Source organism: Erinaceus europaeus, chromosome 16 (genome assembly GCF_950295315.1).
Source record: "Erinaceus europaeus chromosome 16, mEriEur2.1, whole genome shotgun sequence".
NCBI lineage: Eukaryota > Metazoa > Chordata > Mammalia > Eulipotyphla > Erinaceidae > Erinaceus > Erinaceus europaeus.
In genome coordinates this window covers 24119851-24140160 of record NC_080177.1, presented here as the reverse complement: position 1 = coordinate 24140160, position 20310 = coordinate 24119851, and the positions used below count along the sequence as shown (strand labels likewise).

At 47.3% G+C, this 20310-nt stretch overlaps 1 long non-coding RNA gene across 1 annotated transcript in view; it reads right to left on the bottom strand.

Annotated features, from left to right (window-relative positions):
* LOC132533424 (uncharacterized) overlaps positions 1-14514 on the bottom strand; it is a 44040-nt gene extending 29526 nt beyond the window's left edge. Inside the window, exons 1-2 of the long non-coding RNA XR_009545298.1 lie at positions 14403-14514; positions 5050-5114 (exon numbers count right to left, since the gene is read on the bottom strand). This is a non-coding gene — a long non-coding RNA (uncharacterized LOC132533424). The remainder of the gene's footprint in view (positions 1-5049; positions 5115-14402) is intronic.
* Positions 14515-20310: the final 5796 nt, after the last annotated feature.

Sequence of the window (20310 nt, the reverse complement as noted above, 5' to 3'; positions counted from 1 at the left end):
CAAGCCATGACATCATCTCCCCAGGCAATAACTTGGATCATCCTGCATATCAGATTTCAGGCTCAGGGGAAAAAAAAACAACCAACCAACCAAACAAACAAACAAACAAAACTAGCATGCCACAGGCCCTTTGGAATATAACTAAAATATGCCTACTAGCTATCTACAAAATGGAGGACCCCCAACTCTTCATCTGCACTACTCCAGTCTTTAGGTTCGTGATCGGTCAACAATTTGTTTGGCTTTGTATGTTAACTCTCTTTTCAGCCACCAGGTTTCAGATGCTAGCACGATGCCAACCAGACTTCCCTGGACAGACAACCCCATCAATGTGTCCTGGAGCTCCGATTCCCCAGAGCCCCAATCCACTAGGGAAAGAGAGAAGCAGGCTGGGAGTATGGATCCACCTGTCAACACCCATGTTCATCGGGGAAGCAATTACAGAAGCCAGACCTTCCACCTTCTGCATCCCACAATGACCCTGGGTCTATACTCCCAGAGGGATAAAGAATAGGAAAGCTACCAGGGGAGGGGATGGGATACAGAGTTCTGGTGGTGGGAATTGTGTGAAATTGTACCCCCCTTATCCTATGGTTTTGTCAATATTTCCTTTTAAAAAAGAAGAAGAAGAAGAAGAAGGGAATATGTAACTCAAAAAACGAAAGAAAGAAAGAAAGAAAGAAAAAGAAGGAAGGAAGGAAGGAAGGAAGGAAGGAAGGAAGGAAGGAAGGAAGGAAGGAAGGAAGAATGAATACGGGGGCTGGGTGGTAGCACAGTGGGTTAAGCGCACTTGGTGTGATGCAGAAGGAATGGTGTAAGGAACCCGGTTCAAGCCGCATGTTCCCCACCTGCAGAGGGGTCGCTTCACAGACGGTGATGTAGCAGGTTTTTATCTTTCTCTTCCTCTCTCTGTCTTCCCCTCCTCTCTCTATTTCTCTCTGTCCTATGCAACAACAATGACAGCAATAACAACAATAATGATAACTACAACAATGATAAAACAAGGGCAACAAAAAGGAAAAAAAAACAGCCTCCAGGAACAGTGGATTTGTAGTGCAGGCACCCAGCCCCTGCAATAACCCTGGAGACAAAAAAGAAAGAAAGAAAAAAAAAGAAAGAAAGAAACATAGAATATAGAGCTTAGGAGTTCCTGGAGCAACCAGGGAAGGCTTCACAGAGGAGATAAAATTGGAGCTGAATTCTGAGAAATGACTAAGAGTTTGCCTGATAGGGGAAAAATGAAGGCAAGCATGTTAAGTGAGCATATCCTATAAGTCAGCAGACAACCACCCAAGGCACGTATCGAAAGTCCTCACTGCAGACATGCCCCTGAGACGTATAAACTGGACAAAGCTATGTGTCCACCACCAAGGCACTGGTTAAACCAAGTGTGGTTCAGTGAACTCCAGATTAATATATGACCATTAAAAACAATAACTGAAGTGAAGATGAGAGCTTTGTGCACTGATATGACATGAACTCCAGGCTCACTTTTATTTTACTTACTATTTTTTTTAAAGGACTCACATGAAACAGTTAGCAAGCATTACTTTGGGAAGGAGCAAACTTAAATTTCATGTGATACCATCCTATGCTTTAAAAAAAAAAACAAACTTTTTTTTTAAGCCATGTGCATGTATTGCATTAAAGAAATGTTACCAGGTCTTTCCCAGTGATAGGATTATGGAACATTTTTTATATTCTTTATTCTTTCCTTGCTGAAAAGGTTTTTAAAAAGGAGAGTCACTCTGTTTCTGGAATGCTTTAGTCCCAGTGATCCTAAAGGCAAAAGGGTGGAGTAGATACTTAAAGGGCCAGTGTTCTGACGAGTTTGAGCAAGGAGGGTTCAAGGCAAAGCAGTATCTGAACTCTGTAAAGAGGGGACTGAAGGAACAGTGACAAGAGCAGTAAACAAGACTTTAGGACAAGGGAAGGGTGGAAGTACAGGAGCTCCCTGAATGCCAACTAGGGGACCCAGGGACCCCTGCCCTGTCTCTGCATACCCTGTGCCCCGCCTGGAGATTGACATCTCTGGACAGAGAACAGGGTTAACCAGGACAGACACATAGGGTTAACCCTGGCGCTCTGCTCCACTGAGCATGGAGAAGGAGGAGCGTGGGGGGAGAGCCTCAGGCTCCAGGCAGCATTAATAAAATGCAGGTGTTTTTACAGTTGCATTACAGAGCAGAGAGGAAGGAGTCTCCAGTGAGCCAACACACAGAAATAGAGAAACAAGAGCCGAGTACAGGGGACCGGGGTGTGTGTGTGTGTGTGTGTGTGTGTGTGTGTGTGTGTGTGTGCCTGTAAATAATGAGAAAGCATTTTGGAAAGAGTGCTGGCTTTGGGGTTCAGAGGAATGCAGAAGTTTCTGGCATCAGTCAACTCCATAGCCGTGTGTGTGTGTGTGTGTGTGTGTGTGTGTGTGTGTGTGTGTGTCTCCATAGACAGATCCAGGCGCCTCTCTCATGCACACACCAAGGCAAACACACATATTCCCAACAGACCACACACACACACACACACACACACACACACACACACACACACACCAGGCCTTTCCCTAGCAGCACCAATGTGCAAATGTGGCCAGCACTTGATTTGCCTTGGGGCTGGCCCCTGCAGTCTTCCTCTTCTTCTCAGTCTTCCTCATCTCTGGGCACCACACCTTCCCCTCTATCACCTTCCCTTCCTTTTTCATTTGTTGGTGTTCTCTATCTTCATTTGAGTTGTCCCCATCTCTTAACAACAACAACAACAACAATGATAATAATAATAAACAAGGGAGAATTAGGGGCTGGACAGTGGTGCACTCCATTGAGTGTACCATGTTAGCATGTGCAAGGACCACGGTTCAAGCCCCTGGTCCCCACCTGCAGGGGAGAACAACTTCACAAGCAGGGAAACAGTGTTGCAGGTATCTCTCTCTCTCTCCCTCTCTAGCTCCCCCTTCCCCCTTTTCATTTCTCTCTACCCTACCAAATAAAATAAATACGTAAAAAAATTTCAAAGAATAAAAAAGGGGGAGTCAGGCGGTAATGCAGCAGGTTACGCTCATGTGGTGCAAAGCGCAAGGACCCGTGTGAGGATCCTGGTTCAAGCCTCCGGCTCCCCACCTGCAGGGGAGTCGCTTCACAAGCAGTGAAGCTGGTCTGCAGGTGTCTGTCTTTCTCTCCCCCTCTCTGTCTTCCCCTCCTCTCTCTATTTCTCTCTGTCCTATCCAACAATGACAACATCATCATCAACAACAATAATAACTACAGCAATAAAATAATAAGGGCAACAAAAGGGAATAAGTAAATAAATATTAAAAAATATTTTTTAAAAAAGATTCATTTATAAAAAATAATGAGTTAATTAATTACCAGCGCTCTGTCCTATGTGGTGCCAGGGATTGAACTTAGAACATCACACGTGCGAGTCCTGTGCTCTGCTGCCACACAGTTTCTTCTTCTTCTTAATTTGATTCTGCTTCCCAACTGGCCTTTTGGGAGCCTGACTTCCCACCCCCCCTTGCACAAGCCCTGCCTTCCCTGCACTTGGGGAGGGAAAGAGAAAAATAACACCTCTGCTGTAGACTTCTAGAAGGCATGGAGCTGGGGAGGGGTGACGGTGCTCTAGTGAAATTCTGCGGAGACCTTTGATTTCATGCAGAGACTAGAGATGAGAGAGGAGTGATGATACAGGCACTAGAGCCCCTTCCACTTTTTGGCCACCAGGTGAGCAAGGCAGGGACAGCTGGGTGAATGGCAGTACCCCAGGGAGCTGCTCTGCTGGTTACCCTGTGCTCCTTTATTTCTCACAGGGGCCCACATGGTGGGCAGAAAAATCGTTACTTTTCCCGTGACTTCTAGGTGCTTTGTTTATCCTGAGCTAAAAGAACTTAGAGGACCTTATTTCTTTTGATTTTTTTCTTTTGTTCAGAATTTTTGCTTAGAGATTTAATATTGATTTACAAAATTATAATTAAAGAAGGGTGTAGTTGCTACCACCAGAGTTTTGTGTCCCTCATCTGTCTCCATTGGAAATTCCAGTTGTTCTCCCAAGGTCATAGATATGGGTTGAATACATACATACATATATATATGTATATATATATCCCATATATGCATATGTGTGTGTCATATATATATGTATATATACCATTTATTCTACTGTCCTGACTTCACTTCCTTTCTAAGTCACAGCTATACCTAATACTGCTGCCCAGTGGAGGACGTTATTTCTGTTCATTGGTCCCTGCCTTAGACCCACAATGGCACACAATTATAAACATTTGCTCTGACACAGGAACAGGCTTTGGGAGGGTCAGTTAGATCCCATGACCTGCTCAGCCCAATGGGCACTGGTATCCAATTGGGAGGTGCCAAGGGAGGCACTGCTCCTCCAAATGGACATGATCCCTGAATTCCTGAGGTGAGGGAGGGCAGAGGGGATTTGTGTTGAGGTACAGTGCAAGTGAGCCCTGAAACCACTGAACCAGGACCTGTGTGGTACAGAGGTCAGCTCCGCCACAATGCAAATGTACACCTTAGTATCATCACCCCAGAACTTATCAGTGCTCTGCCCAGACCTGTTTAAAATAGGAGGGCCAGCTTGGTATCTTCTCTGTTCCCCCTCTTCTGCCTCCTACCTCCAGATTTCCCTTCCTACCCTTGAGATCAAAACCCAAGCCCAGAGCAAGCCACAGAGGGCTTAACTGGCAGCAAGCAAACTGTCTCCTGGTCATCTGTCCAAAGGCCGTAAGCATCCACACTGCCACCTGTGGCCATCCTCAGCCCTGGACACTGCAGCCCAAAGTCCTACAAGTTTTGGGAAGCTCAGGATTGAAGCACCCAGACTGGATTTGTCTCTTTTGGGGATGAGAATGGGGTAGTTCTAAAATTCTCAATCCTGCAGGTGCCAGATACCCTTGGGGCCTCTGGTGTTTCTGCACCCAGTCTTTCCTCCCTGCTGGGGATGCCACCAGTAAGTCTGGTATCCTCAGAGGCCCATCCTTGTCAAAAAAAAAAAAAACAACAAACAAACACCAGTATCCCTCAGGCATCCTACCTTTTCCATGGTGTAGGGAGAGGCGTGGAGGAGCTGGCTTCACAGACCTGAGCCGACTTTGTCAGCTGAGACAGAGAGACAGAGGGAGAGAAGTAGAAATACCAGAGCACCAAAGCTTCCCCCATCACAGTGGGGACTGGACTCAAACCTGGGTCATTTGTTTGACTCCCAGATGAGCTAAATGTGCTGGCCAGGGAGCAAGTGCTCTCTTTCTCTTTTTCTTTCTAAATTAATTTTATTTATTTAAATATATTGCATTATTTTTCTTTAAATTGTATTTATTAATTTGAGAAGACAGAAATAGAAAGGGGAGAGAGAAAGAAGAGAGATGCCTGCAGCACTGCTTCACCAGTCCCTGAAGCTTCCCTCCTGCAGGTGGGGACCAGGAGCTTGAACCAGGGTCCTTGCACATTGTGATCTGTGCCCTCAACCAGGTGCACCACTGCCTGGCTATTTATTTATATTGATAGAGACAGAAAGAATTCAAGAAGGACGAGAGAGAGAGAGAGAGAGAGAGAGAGAGACAGAGTGAGAGAGACAGAGAGAGAAATAGACAAATGCAACATTGATTCAGAGAACATGAACCCGCCCCCTGCAGTAGGGGACTGTGGGATTGAACCCAGGTCCTTGCACACGGTAACACACACGCTCCACACGCTGGCCCCAACCGCCAGCCCCATAGGAGCAGATGTTTCTAATGACCCAGACCAGGCCTCTGAGGTCGTGGTCCTGGCAGCCCCCAGACCACTAGTGCCACACACTCGCGAGGTCTCGGCTCCATCAGGGACCTGCCACGTTGCCTCTGGACCTTCTCTTCCCAGCGCCCAACTCGGTTTCCACAGCAACCGCTTCCATCCAGGGCGCTGCCACCCCCTCCACGCCCCCGCCCTCCACCTCATCTGTCCGGGTGGGAACCAGGATTAGAAGTCGCCGAACGGAGGACGCTTTTCCCAGGGCCCTGCGCCTTCCTGATCCCGCCCCCCCCCCCCCAGCTCTGGGCTTTTCAAGTGGCTCCCCCGGACTTTAATGACCGGCCGTGGGTTTCCTCTTCTTCCCTTTCTCTGCCTCCAATAAAGCCGGGGAATTAACCGGGGTTTTAAGTGCCTGGTCTCCACGCTGCATATCAAAGGGGGCTTCCCCCAAGCTTCTTCTGCATTTCAAAGGGCCTGGTTTAGCGCTTTCACTGAACCACCCCCACACCCCAAACATTTGGGGGGAAAGAGTTTTACCCAAGGGTCAAACTCAGGAAAAACAAACGAATCGCCCGTTTACCCCCTCCTGGGGTGCTGTGTATTATTAGCAGAGAAGCGGCTGGCCAGGGCGGGTGGCCTAGGGGTGGTGAGGGGGTGTCAGGTGAAGAAACAGGCTGGGGGAGGAGGAGCTGGGCCCTAACTCCCTCCAGCTCCAGAGGGCTATGCTGTGAAGAGGAGGATGCCCGGAGCTATTCCAGGCCCCAGCCAGGCCCTGAGGTCTATGTCCTGCTTCTTGAGCATAAGCCAGGGCCCCTCCAGAAGCCTTCCAACCTCAGTCGGTGTCACTGCAGAGCCAGCAGGCACAAAGCATGGACTATCTTTGGGTATCCCTGGAGTCGAATGCATACATTCAGTCCTTCCTCTCCCCGCAGTGGAAGCTCACTCACAACCCCCACACCCACCCACTCTTCCTCTTGTGACCCTGGCCCTACCATCCTCATGCCCGCCCCCTCCCCCATCCACCCCAAGTACAAAAGTGGTCCTTAGTATATCCCAGTCCCCAGAGGCACCCTCCACCCTAAACCCTGGTCCTTTCCTTCCAGTCCTCAAGGCCAGCTCACTGCAGGGTGTAAAGTGCTTCCTCCAATGTTATCCAGATTCTCAGCCTTTCTTCTGGGGGATCAAGTCCCCTTCATATGTGCAAGTCCTGCATTGGAGCCACCAGAAAAGTTACAAGCCAACAGAGACAAGGAGATCTGGGCCAGTTCACAGCTTCCTGGGGTCTCTCATGTAGCCCTGAGAGAGGGAAGGGCAGCAGAACCCCCAGCCCATCTCTGCAGAAGACACCAGAATAAGGTGCCAGAATATGGCTTTCCTAAGAACCAGGAGGTTCTGCTTCTCCCTCCACCCCCAATACACACACACACACACACCGAGGTCAATCATTTACTCACATGACTCTTAAGTGAGTGCCTACTACTCCCCAGATACAGCAGGAGACCCGGAGGTTTCACCCTAGTGGGGAAACTAGGTAATGGGGCCAACTATGAATCACAGTGAAATCTTTCCTCTCCCCATGGAGGCTAGTAGCACTGTCACAAGCATAACTACAGGGCAAGACATGGGCATTACAAAAAAGTTTATGTATTATTAATTTATTTTAATGAGAGAGATACAGACAAAGTGAAAAAGAGTGAGAAATAGAGACCAGAGCACTGCTCAGCTCTGGCTTAGGGTGGTGCTGGGGGTTGAACCAGGGGCCTTAGAGCCTCAGGCATGAAAGTCTTTTGCATCACCATTATGATGTCTTCCCAGCCCCATATTACAAAATAACCCTGATAGACCCTGGTCTATGTCCACAAAGTTTGGAGGACGGGGTAGGAGGTGGGGTCTTAGAGAGGAAAAGAAGGCATGGCCTTAGAGGACAGGACCAATAGAAAGGAGTCGAGTCATTTAAACAGACCAATGAAAAGTTGCTTCTAAGTAAACCGGCTGGGATATAAAAAAAAGGCAGAAGAGAAATTAGCTAGTGGCCATTCTCTCCAAATAACACATGTGTGTCTGTATGTCTGCTGTACCTTCATTTTTCTATATCAAGTGTGCATTGTGTGGTCATGGAGTCCCCACTTCTCTGTGGAAGCCTGCTGTGATGCGTCAGACTGTATGGGGCAGTCAGACAGTATGGGGGAGTCTCATTCCTGCTCATCAACACCATGCTGAGATGGCCTAACCCTAAGCAAAAGCCAGAGAAGACCCTGGGGCTTGGTTTTTGGGGTGAAAAGCTGATTGAATGGGAACTCAGGGAAGAAACAATTCCAGAAAGAAGAAGCAATATGTGCAAAAATATGGAGGCCAAGCTGGCCACAGGTGCTCATGTTAGGCAGAGGAAGGAAGGAAGGAGGGGGGTATGTGAAAAAGAGCGGTGTCCGCCCCTCCTGAGTAGAACTCCCCTGCTTCACTCTTCCAAGGGAAGATTCTGCTCAAATATTCCTACACCACTGTTACTTGGTGCACCAGCTCCAGTCTCCCCCTGGTTCTGTCTCACTCTAGGCCATTAATAAAACAGCTGTAGAGCAGATGCTAAACCCTGGCCTTCCTTAAAACTGCCTTCAATCAGAAATTCTACTTTTGCTTCTCCAGTATCCAGTTATGAGAAGTAGAGTTGAGAGGGAAAGATAAGTCTACTATTGCTTGAGTAACCCACTTGGCCTATCTCCCCCCCACAACTCCCCCCCCCCACACACACACACAGACAGCTCCAACTTTCTGGGCTTCAACCAAACCTCTCTATGCCTTTCTCTCTGTGGATTCAGGATCATCTTTCTCCTCCCCCCGAACCAGGCCTCCTCACCCTGTCTGGGTCTGCACCTCACCCTTCTGCGAAGCCCAGGACCATCATCTCCTTCCTTGACAATCTTCCTCCCATTGCTCTCAGCCTGTCATGAGGCTCTGGCTTTCCTTTGCCAACCAGAGTCCACATCTCTGACTCAGCAACCAGGGCAGATGTTGGGGTGGTGGGGGGTGGCGGGAGAATCTAGGTTACGTCCACTGAAAGTCTGAGGAAATATCATTGATCTGACTCAAGGCCTTCACGAGTGACTCACCCCCCACCATTGCTGTTATAGAGGATCACACCCATATTATTCATGGATTATCATCTGCAGTTTACTAGACAGCAGAAGCTCACCAGGCTTGGGAACTTAAGTACGACTTATGGTCTTCATTGAGTCCACACCTTACCCCATCCCCCCAAAATATACATATATATGGGATGCAAGTACATCAAGTGTAGTTCAGCCTCAGAATATGTTCCCAGGTCCTTCCCAAGGTCTCCTGGACATCAGCCCATTATCTCACACCTTGGGACAGTATCCCAAGGTTGCAATGAGTGGAGAGAGTTCCAGAAGAAAGGGGAGAGGGCTGTCTGGTCATGTGTTTAGCATCCTTGTCCCACCCTTCTTGGTCACAATCTTAGAATGGCACCTCCAGCTGTATAGCTGGCTCTATGATACAGACCAATGTTCCTCCTTTCTTCTTCTTCTTCTTCTTCTTCTTTTTTTTTTTTTTTTTTTTTTTTTTGCTATTTCTGTTTTCTGAGAGCAAAACAGGAGCTCAGTGGTGGGAAAAGAAACTAGAGCCTCGGGCATGCAAACCCTTCTGTCTTCACTCCTTTTATACTAAATCCAACTGAGGGCCAAGATGGACTTGGAATTGGATGGTGGTTTATCTTCACATAAGGAATGTTCCTGACCATAGTGGGATAATATTATGGCCATAAGCATGTCTGTAGAGACTCAGGGGCCTGGACTCATGTTACAGCCTTGTCATGTACTAGCTCAACAAAATTAACCACCCTTAGCCTCCATTTCCTCACCTTTAAAGTGGAAATAATAGTGACTAGAGGTAGTGAGGAGGATACAGGCTTGGACTGTCAAGCATGAGGTCCTGAGTTTGATTCCCAGCATTATTGCATTTGCTAGAGCAGTGCTCTGGTTCCCATCCTCACCCCCCAATTAAAGAAGACTCTCTCTCTCTCTCTCTCTCTCTCTATATATATATATATATATATATATAAAATCTTTATTTATTGATTGGATAGAGACAGCCAGAAATTAAGAGGGAAGGGGGTGATAGAGAGGGAGAGAGTCAGAGAGACACCTGCAGCACTACTCCCCCACTCGTGAAGCTTCCCCCCTGCAGGTGGGGACCGGGGAACATGTATTTTTTAATGTTTTTGTTTAATGTTTTTAATATATTTTTAATTTTTTAATTTCTTATTTCCTTTATTTATTTATTTGATAGGACATAAAGAAATTGAGATGAGGAGGAGAGACAAAGAGAGACTCCTGCAGCACTACTTCACCACTTATGAAGCTTCCCCCCATGGGTGAAAACCAGGGGCTTGAACCTGGGTTCCTAAGTTTTGTGATGTATGTGCTCAACCAGATGCACCACCACTCACCCCCACTTTTCAGAAAGATTAAAAGTAGAGTTAAGTGCAAGTGGCGCAAAGCACAAGGACCGGTGGAAGGATCTCGGTTCAAGCCCCCGGCACCTGTAGGGGAATTACTTCACAGGCGGTGAAGCAGGTCTGCCGGTGCCTGTCTTTCTCTCCCCCTCTCTGTCTTCCCCTCCTTTCTCCATTTCTCTCTGTCCTATCTAACAACATCAGTAACAACAACAATAAGAACTGCAACAATAAAACAACAAGGGCAACAAAAGGGAATAAATAAATAAATATTTTTTAAAAAACAGAAAAACAAGATTAAAAGTAAATGAGTGACCTGGGAAGTGACACAGTAGGTAGAATTGAGTTACAAGCATGAGGTCCTGGCATTATATGTTAGAGTGATGCTCTGGTTTTTGTTTGTTTTTCATTTTCTTCTTCCTCTCCTTTTTCTTCCTCTTCCCCTTCCTCTTCATTATTATTATTAAATATTTTAATGAAATAATAATAATGACAACTCTATAGTACTATTGTGAGTTTTGATTGATTCTCTGTACCTAAATAGCCAGCACATAATAAATATTCTTTGCCACATTTGTTGCTATTATTTGTTTTACTATTAGTACTGCCATCATTCTCCCTAGGCCAATTTTGTCTTTAAACGAGAATCCCTATCTTGTTTATTTCTATATCCCCAGGCCCAGGAGGACAGAGAGCCACAGTTAATGCTTGTTAAATTCAACTTCAGAAGGGGGGAGCCCCGGAGTTGAAACAGTGTATCAAAGGGCCTATGGTAGAAAGATGAATGGTACAACCAAAAGGAAATAGTGTCATCAACAGCCAAATAGATAGATATCCTGGCTAGTCACATGATCACTAAAAGTAGAACCCTGGATACCTTCTCAAGACCTTCTGTTTCTCTCTTGTGCCAGAAAATTTCCACCAGGACAGGCACACCTCAAGCTCTCTGAACCTCACCCCACCCCCAACTGAGGGTGGGTAGAAATACACTAAGTGACAATGCTGAGGCCTTTTGTGTTTAGCTTTTATGAGGAAATAATCCCTTAAACCTGTCTAGGCAATTTGTACTTGGAGTTAGATAATTAGGAGGTAGAGGAAGAAGGTGCTTATGAAGGAAGTCCAGGTAGGGGAGGAGTCTACTTCCCATATAGTTTCTAACTCCCTGCTTTTGACATGAGCATAATGTTTGAACACATGCCCAGTGGCACCACTGGAACTAAAGATCCATTCCCACCCCTATCCATTTCCAACCTCTTGGAACTTGTCTCCCCTCCCAGTCACCGTCTTTCTCTCTCTCTCTCTCTCTCTCTCTGTCTCTTTAGTTATTTTTATTTATTGCATAGAGACAGCCAGAAATCAAGTGGAAAGAGGGTGATAGAGAGGAAGAGAGACAGAGACACCTGCAGCACTACTTGACCACTCACAAAGCTTTCCCCCTGCAAGTAGGGACTGGGGGCTCAAACCCAGGCCCTTGCATATTATAACATGTGTGCTCAACCAGGTGCACTACCACCGAGCCCCCACATCCTTCCTCTCTCATTCTGCTAATACTCCCCTCAGAGTATGCTCTCCATGCTCCCAGAGAACTTGCATTCAGTAAAAAACAAAACAAAACAAAACAAAAAAACCTCAACACACCCCTTGAGGTATAACCCTTTCTGGTCCTCCGTAACCAACAAAGCACATGGTTTCTAGGGTGGGGGGACTTGCTAAAATCCTCAGGGGTGGGAAAGCAAAGAATAAAAAGGCAGAATGTGGGAGTTGGGTGGTAGCGCAGTGGGTTAAGCACAGGTGGTGCAAGGCACAAGGACCAGCATAAGGATCCCAATTCTAGCCCTGGGCTTCCCACCTGCAGGGGAGTTGCTTCACAAGCAGTGAAGCAGGTCTGCAGGTGTCTTATCTTTCTCTCCCCTTGTCTATCTTCCCCTCCTCTTTCCGTTTCTCTCTGTCTTATCTATAACAACAATAATAACTACAACAATAAAAAAGGGCAACAAAAGGGAAAATTAAATAAATAAATAAATAAATAAGGCAGAATGTCAATCCGGAATGGAGCCCAGCATGGGTCTGCTCAATTCTTGGTCCCAAAGTCTAGCTAAAGAATTGGGTTCTGTAACCTGGTTGCAGTGTGATTTTTTTTTCCTCCAACACCATGTTTATTAAGATACGATTCACACGCAGTAAAATCCATCCCATGTGTAGAGAGCATTCAAGATACACATGTATTCGTGTCATCATCACCACAGTGAAATTAGAACTGTCCCATCAGCTCCCAAATTCTACGTTAGCCCCTGCCTGCAGTTCCAGCCCATGGAAACCACTCACTAAACTTGGCTTGGCTTTGTATTGTCTTTGCCTTTTCCAAGGTGTCATATAAGTGGAATCTTATGGTATGGAGTCACCAGAGGATCTGGTTTTGGGGCTTCTTTCACTTAGTCTAATGCTCATGAGATTTGTTCATGTCATCATGTATATCAGAAGTTCATTTTCATTTCTAAGCAGTGTCCTGTTCTATGGGCAGAAAACAGGTAACTTTTTGTCTATTCATGGAGCAATCAATCAGCATTGGGGTTGTTCTCAGTTTGGAGTCATCATCCGTAGTGTCATTATAAATATCTATATACATTTTGAGGAGTAAATAAAGAGGTTTTTTTTTCTTTTCTTTTGGTAAATACCTAACAGTGAGTTGGAACACAGAAGAATATGTATATTCTTAACTTTACACTAAACTGCTAAACTGTTTTCCAGAAAGACTGTAGTATTTTGCATTCCCACCAACAAAGAAGGGGAGTTCTAGTTCCTCCATATTTTCCCTAGCACTTTTTAAAAGTAATTCTTAAAAACCATTCTAAAGGGGTGGGGGTAGATAGCATAATGGTGATGCAAAGAGACTCTCATGCCTGAGGCTCTAAAGTCCCAGGTTCAATCCCTTGCATCACTATGAGCCAGAACTGAGCTGTGCTTTGGTAAAAGTAAATAAATAAGTAAATAACCATTCAAAAAAGTGTGCAATGGCTTTTTTCATGATTTTAATTTATTATTTAATGATGCTACATATCTCTCTATATTTATTTACTTTTCATGTTTTACCCATTTAAAGGCAAACGCTAGAAGAAGAAGACCCATTTAAAAAAATGGATTGCTTGTTTTCTTATAATTGAGGTGTTTTTTTTTAATGCATTTGATGTGTCTCTGTCAAATACAGGTTTTTCATGTCTTCTCCCAGACTGTAGCTTGCCTTTATATTTTGGTGATTATGTCTTCTGAAAAGAATTTTCTTAAGTCCAGCTTGTCAGTTTTTTTCTTTTACTGACCCTGCTTCTGGTGCCTTATCTAAGAAATCTATTCAAAACCCAAGTCATAATTATTTCCTCCTATTTTGCTCTCTTATGTTTTCAGGTTTTTTATACATTCTCTTATATTTTTCTTTTATACTTTTATGTTTCAGATTAAGATCACTTAGTTACAGGCCTGAGGTATTTCTTGCTTTCTTTTTCGCTTTGCATGTCCAAATTTTCTTTAAAAAAAAAAAAAGCTATTCTTTCTCCATTCAACTCACTTTGCAAGTCTCAAAAATCAGGTATGTGTGAGGATGCATTTCAGCACTTTCTTGTGCTCAGTTACTGTAACTGTCCACTCTTGATTCTTCTAGCTTCATAGTAAGTCTTAGAATCAGGGACTATACTCATGTTGTTTATCCACTCTTGGACCATCCTCTTCTGGGTTGGTCAAAGGCCAAAGCAGGGAGTACTATTTGCAAACCCATCTCCTTTCCCAGCACACTGCATAGAGGAATGCTGATGTGTGGTGTTCACTGTTTGTCCCCATCACTGTCAGGCCTGCATGACTTCGCCTGCAGTCAGTCACCTATGCCGGGAAGGTGCAGCTTCTGGCCCACCCCACCTGTTTCCTCTGGTGAACTCAGTGAGGGCAGGCTCCCCTGAAGGCTCTTGCCCTCCTCCACCCCCTCCACCTCCCCACTTCCTCTAGGCCCTGAATGTCCACTCTCCACTCCCCTCTGTTGGAGTAGCTCCCATGTTTGATCAATAGACATGAGAAGAGGCTATGTTCCTCTGCCACCAACACCCTGGGGTCCAGAATGGGTCCATTTTTGTGGGCTCCTCCCAGTGCCTTGCCCAAGGATGAACTGACACATCGCTGGTGCAACCCTGGGCCTGGATTCTCAGACTTACCTCAGGGCCCAGCAGACTGATGTTGGGAAGACACCGAGGTCACGGCCCTGCCTGGTTAGGTGGTGAGCTTCCTTCTGTCACTTTCTCCTCTTCTTCCCTGCCTTAGTCAGAGACCTTGGGAATCCAGGAGAGAAAGCTACTTTGGAAATTCAGGTTCCAGAGAGAAAAAGAATTTCTCTTGGAGATCAGGGATCCCACAGGGGGGTGGCCAGGGAAATCAGAGTGGCTTCCCACTACCAGCAATGCAACACAGAACACAGGGGCCAGCGTGTGGGCTAGAGCCAGGGGAGCAGGGCTATATTCAGAGTGTGTGCTCTGTCCTGCTAGTTACCCTCCTTCTCTGAGCTTCACTCTCTTCACCTGTGAAATAAGAATAATCAAAGCACCACTCCTTTTTTTCTTCTTTTTATATTATTATTTTACAGGACAGAGAGAAATTGAGAGGGAAGAAGAGACTGAAAGGGGAGAGAAAGATAGACACCTGCAGGCCTGCTTCACAGCTCACGTGGGGAGTAGGTGGGGAGTAGGTGGGGAGTAGGGGCTTGAACCAAGGTCCTTGTGCATGGTGATATATCTGCTTAACTGGATGTGTCACCACCTGATGCCAACACCTCCCCCTTCCTTTTTCCTTCCTTTTCCCTTCCTTCCTTCCTTCCTTCCTTCCTTCCTTCCTTCCTTCCTTCTTTCCTTCCTTCCTTCCTTCCTTTTCTCTCTCTCCTTCTCTCTCTCCCTCTGTCTTTCAAATCAGGACCTTGCATATGCACAGTTTCAATGCTCTAGCTCACTTTTTCATTTAGAGAGAGAGAGAGAAAAGGAAGACACATCAACTAGTGCCAGATCTTCCTCTGGTGCCACAGTGCCTGATGCCAGGCCACAAACCTGGGCTGCATGCACCCTGACCGTACCGTGAGCTCTTGTTCTGACCCCAAAGTACTTCTTCCCTGGGCTTCCATAAGGATTAAATGAGTCAAAACCTGCAGAAATAAATGGGGGGGGGCAGGTGGTGGTGCACCTGATTAAGTGCACGTTACCATTCGCAAGGACTCAAGTTCAAGTCCCTATTCTCCACCTGCAAAGAGAATGTCTCAAGTGTGGTGAAGCAAGTACTGTAGATGCCTCTCTTTCCCTGTATTTCTCCCTCCCCTCTCAATTTCTGTCCTATCAAATCAAGAAAGGAAAAGGAGAGGAGGAAAAAATGGTTGCCAGGAGCAGTGGATTCATACTGCCAGCACCAGGCTCCAGTGATACCCCTGGTGGCAGAAAAATAAATAAATAAATGAACAAGACACACATTATATACCCACTATACCTAAATATAATAAATGCCCAATCAATTTGAGTCATTGCTACTATCTAAGTATTGAGATGGCCTTGACGTCCCCTGCTACCTGCACCTGTGTGAGCAACCACAGCCTCTTCCCCATATGTGTGTCTCTCTCTCTCTCTCTCACACACACACACACACACACACACACACAGTCAGGCAGGGGTCCTGGCTATGAGCTATGAGCTCCCATCACAACACTGCTTTCCTGGGAGCCAGTGCTGGCTGGCAGGACCTAGGGCAGCCAGGCTTCTACCCCAGCTTCAGTGTCCCTGTGGACCACTCAGGTCCTCAGCAATATGGGGAGACCTGGGTGTCCCAAGTCCTCAGACAGAGATATGTTATTGTCACTGCAAGGCCAGAGCCACCTGCCAAGGAGGAAGCATGTGCAAAGGAGACCCCAGGAAGAAGCCCAGCCCATTTCCCCCTGAAGTAAGGTCCTCCCCAGAAAGGGTGCCCAGAGCACGCTGACTATCCAGAGCTGAGCAAGAACTCCTCCACGAGGTGGGCAGTGGGGCTTGGAGGCAGAGGGGGCTCAAGCCTCAGCTCCTCTCACCCTGTGAGCTCCTCCCCATCCCTGTGTTTCAGGGTCCTCAACCTGCTAGAGCATCCTCAGGATGAGTGCCTGCTGCTTGCTGCCCAGTACAAAGAGGGAAGCAGAGGGGACCCAGGGTGCTGGCAATGAGGGAACATTCCCAGGAGCCCCAGTCACCACAGAGGGTTCCCATGGAAACAAGGAACCAGGAAGCTGGCAGCAGCCTCAGCTCCTCAGGGAAGCACCCCTCCTCTAGCCCCTCACACCTGGCTGGGGGTGACAGGCTTGTTTCACAGCCCTGCTGGGGCTCCCCTTCCTCTGCCGGATTTCTTGGACCCCTTCAATTCCTCATCAGGGTTGAACGGGATCTGGGGGGTCAGGCCACACAGGGGTGGGGCGGGATGCCTCCAGGACTGGGCTGGGAGGAGTGGGTGGAGCGCCTTTGCCAGAGCCTTGGGGAGAAGAGAGCATTCTTGTGAGTCCATTCAGCCTCTGCTATTTCCTGCCTGCTCCAGCACCCAGCATGCTCCACCTGCTCTTACTTAACCATTTCCTGTTTACCGCCTGCCTCCTGCAGTCCAAGCCTAGGCCACAGTCAGTTGCCCAGCCTGGATGGCTAGAGAAAAGAGGTGCCCAGTGGCTGCTATAGAGGGACCAGGAGCTCAAGGGAACACCTTGGCCCATGTTTCCAGGCACTGAATCAACCCCAGGCCAAGGGAGGAGTTATGACTGGAGCCTGGAAGGCAGAAGTGGACCCTTCCCAGGCCCAGGCTCAGGCTCAGCCAATTCATGGTCCTATTAGTCACCTCCTCGCGAGGACATAGAGCCAACTATGTCCTCGAGTAGCCTCTGCTTTCCTAGAATCCCCTGCCCCATAGTCACACTTACCACAAGTGTGTCTCCCCAAGAGTCACCACAGTTCAGACCCACATAGCTCAGGTCCACACAAGCACGCTGGTGGTCCTTTTCATCGAAACATTTCCTCTATAACGCCTACTTCCTGCAGGAGAAATCTTGGGGTGGGGTGGAGGGGTGTATTCTAATTATAGATCTGGGGACCAGCACATGGCTCCAATCTCAAACTGCTCATTCTACCTCAGTGAGTCAGGCCAGTTACATGACCAACCTGGACAGTGATGGGTTTCTTCTTTCCCCCACCCCCAGGAGCAAAACTAACAATCATACTAGTATCTCACAATCTGTTGTGATACTATATAAAGGACATGAAAGTTTCCTGCTACAAAATCAGTACTTAGGCCTGACAGTGGCATTTCTGGTAGAGCACATATGTTACCATGTGCAAGGACCCTGGTTCAAGCCCCTAGTCCCCACCAATAGGGGGCAGGTTTCAGGATCAATGAAGCAATGCTACAGGTGTTTCTCTCTCCATCTTTATCTCCCCCCCCCAATTTCTCACTGTGTCTATACAAAATAAATAAGTTATATAGAAAATAAAGTATTTTGGGGGCTAGGTGGTAGCATACCTGTTTGAATAAACATGTTACAATGTGCAAGGACCTAGATTCAAATCCTTAGTCCCCAGCTGTAGGGGGAAAGCTTTGTTGTGGTGAAGCAGGGCTGCAGGTATCTCTCTCCCTCTCTACCTCCCCCTACCCTCTTGATTTCTGGCTGTCTCTGTACAATAAATAAAGAAAATACATTTTTTAAAAAAGAGAAAGGAGAATGAGAGATATTTTTAATGGGAGTCGGGAAGTAGTGCAGTGGGTTAAGCGCAGGTGGCACAAAGTACAAGGACCAGCATGAGGATCCCGGTTCAAGGCCCTGGCTCCCCACCTGCAAGGGAGTTGCTTCAAAGGTGGTGAAGCAAGTCTGCAGGTGTCTCTCTTTCTCTCCCCCTCTCTGTCTTCCCCTCCTCTCTCCATTTCTCTCTGTCCTATCTAATGACGATGACAACAATAATAACTACAACAACAAAAAACGAGGGTGGTAGTGCACTAAGTAGAGGACCTAGATTCAAGCCCCTGGTTCCCAACTGAAAGGGGAGAAGCTTTACAAATGGTGAGACAGTGCTACAGATGTCTCCCCCACAAACACACTCTTCTCCCCTCCTCTCTATTTATATATAAAAAAAATTAAAGTAAAAAGGAAATGTGGAGGCAGAATAGTGGCCATTGGGAGTGGTGGAGTCATGCAGGCACCTCAGTGATATGATTAAAAAATAATAATAAAGCAGGCTAGAGGTAGGTGTCCTCTGCACCCAAGATCCGCTGGCTGCATAGACTTCCCAGCCCCAGAGGTGAAGTGGATTGGGCTTGCAGAAAGCAGCAGGGCCAGAGCAGGGAGGACTGTGGCTCCATGTGTGGGCCCAGAAGGGACAGAGAAAATGGAACAGTACATAGATGTGCACTGAGCCCAGGGAGATGTTAGGCTGCATCTCTTACCTCCACATATGAGATGCTAGATGCTAGCTCACCCCTCCCCAGCCAGTCCAAATAACCAAGCATCTCTCCACATATTGCCTAGCACCTGCCCCTGGAGAGAAAGCAAGCAGGGGGGTAAGGTGGGGGGAGTGAGGGGCAGGCATGTGAACCTCCTGCCTCTGATAAGAGCTACTACTGCTGCCCCTGTGCACCTCAGCTCCCCAGAGGGAGTGATGCCAACCCCATGGCCAAGGGACTGCCCACAACTGGCCTCCCCGCTGCACCTTGGGAAGGCAGCCTGGCCCAGCTGGTGGCAATTAGTTGACTGGCTGACTCTGCAAAAAAAAGCCAGCACTGAGCCAGGGAGTGGTCACTGGGGGAGTGTGGGGGGTCAGGCAGGAATCTGGCACCTCAGACCCAAGCCAGGGGAGGCCGCAGGTTGTCTGCGTGGGCATGGAGCTGGGCACTTGCTGCTAGCTCAGCAGCCCACCCCCAGGGGAGCTCACCAGGAGCTGAAAGGGAGCTCAGAACTACAGCTGCTAGGCATGGCCAGCCAGACATCCTGAGTAACCCAGTGAGTGGAGACCCTGAGCACTCAGTGGGCATGGGCTGGGTTGCGTCTGGGGGGTAGGAGCAGAGCTTCCAATGCAGAGGGTTATGTAAGAACTCTCACACCAGCAAAGAGACAAAAGAGATCCCTACCAGGCAGTGGAGCACCTGGTTGAATGCACGTGTTACCGTGTACAAGGACCTGGGTTCAAGTCCCCAGTCCCTACCTATGGGGGAGTAAGCTTCACAAGTGGTGAAGCACAGCTGCAGCCACCAGCCCCCCCCATATATATATATATCCCTTCCCTCTTGATTTATCTATTTCTATTACAAGAATAACAAGTAAATAAAATATTTATAAAACTGAAGAGGGAGTCCGGCGGTAGCACAGTGGGTTAACGCACGTGGCACGAAGCACAAGGACTGGCGGAAGGATCCCAGTTCAAGGCCCTGGTGCCCCACCTGCAGGAGGGTCGCTTCACAAGCAGTGAAGCAAGTCTGCAGGTGTCTACCTTTCTCTCCCCCTCTCTGTCTTCCCCTCCTCTCTCCATTTCTCTCTGTCCTATCCAAAAACAACATCAATAACAACAACAATAATACCTACAACAACAATAACAACAAGGGCAGCAAAAGGGAAAATAAATAAATAAATATTAAAAAACTGTGAAGAAGGAGGAGGAGGGGGAAGTGAAAGGGAGGACAAGAGAAGAAAAGGAGGAGGAGGAAGAAGAAGGAGAAAGCTAAGGAGGAAGGAGGAGGAGAAGAAGAAAACTAGTAATAATAAGAAGAATGAAGTCCCTCCTAGGAGCATACCTAAAATAGCTTCTTTCTACCCTAAAATACCTACTATCATCTACTCTACTCCTACCTCTTGGTTCCTATTTATTAAACATTTTGTCCTACTTTATATGCTGCTATGACTCCATGGCACCAAACTGCATATGCTGCTTTGATTCCATCCTGAATTTCCTGGGCAGATGGACCTCATCAATGTGTCCCAGAACCTCACATTTCCAGAGCCCTACCCCACTAAGGAAAGACAGAAACATGCTGGGGGTTTGGATCGGCCTGCCAATATCCATGTCCAACAGAAAAGCAGTTACAGAAGCCAGAACTCCC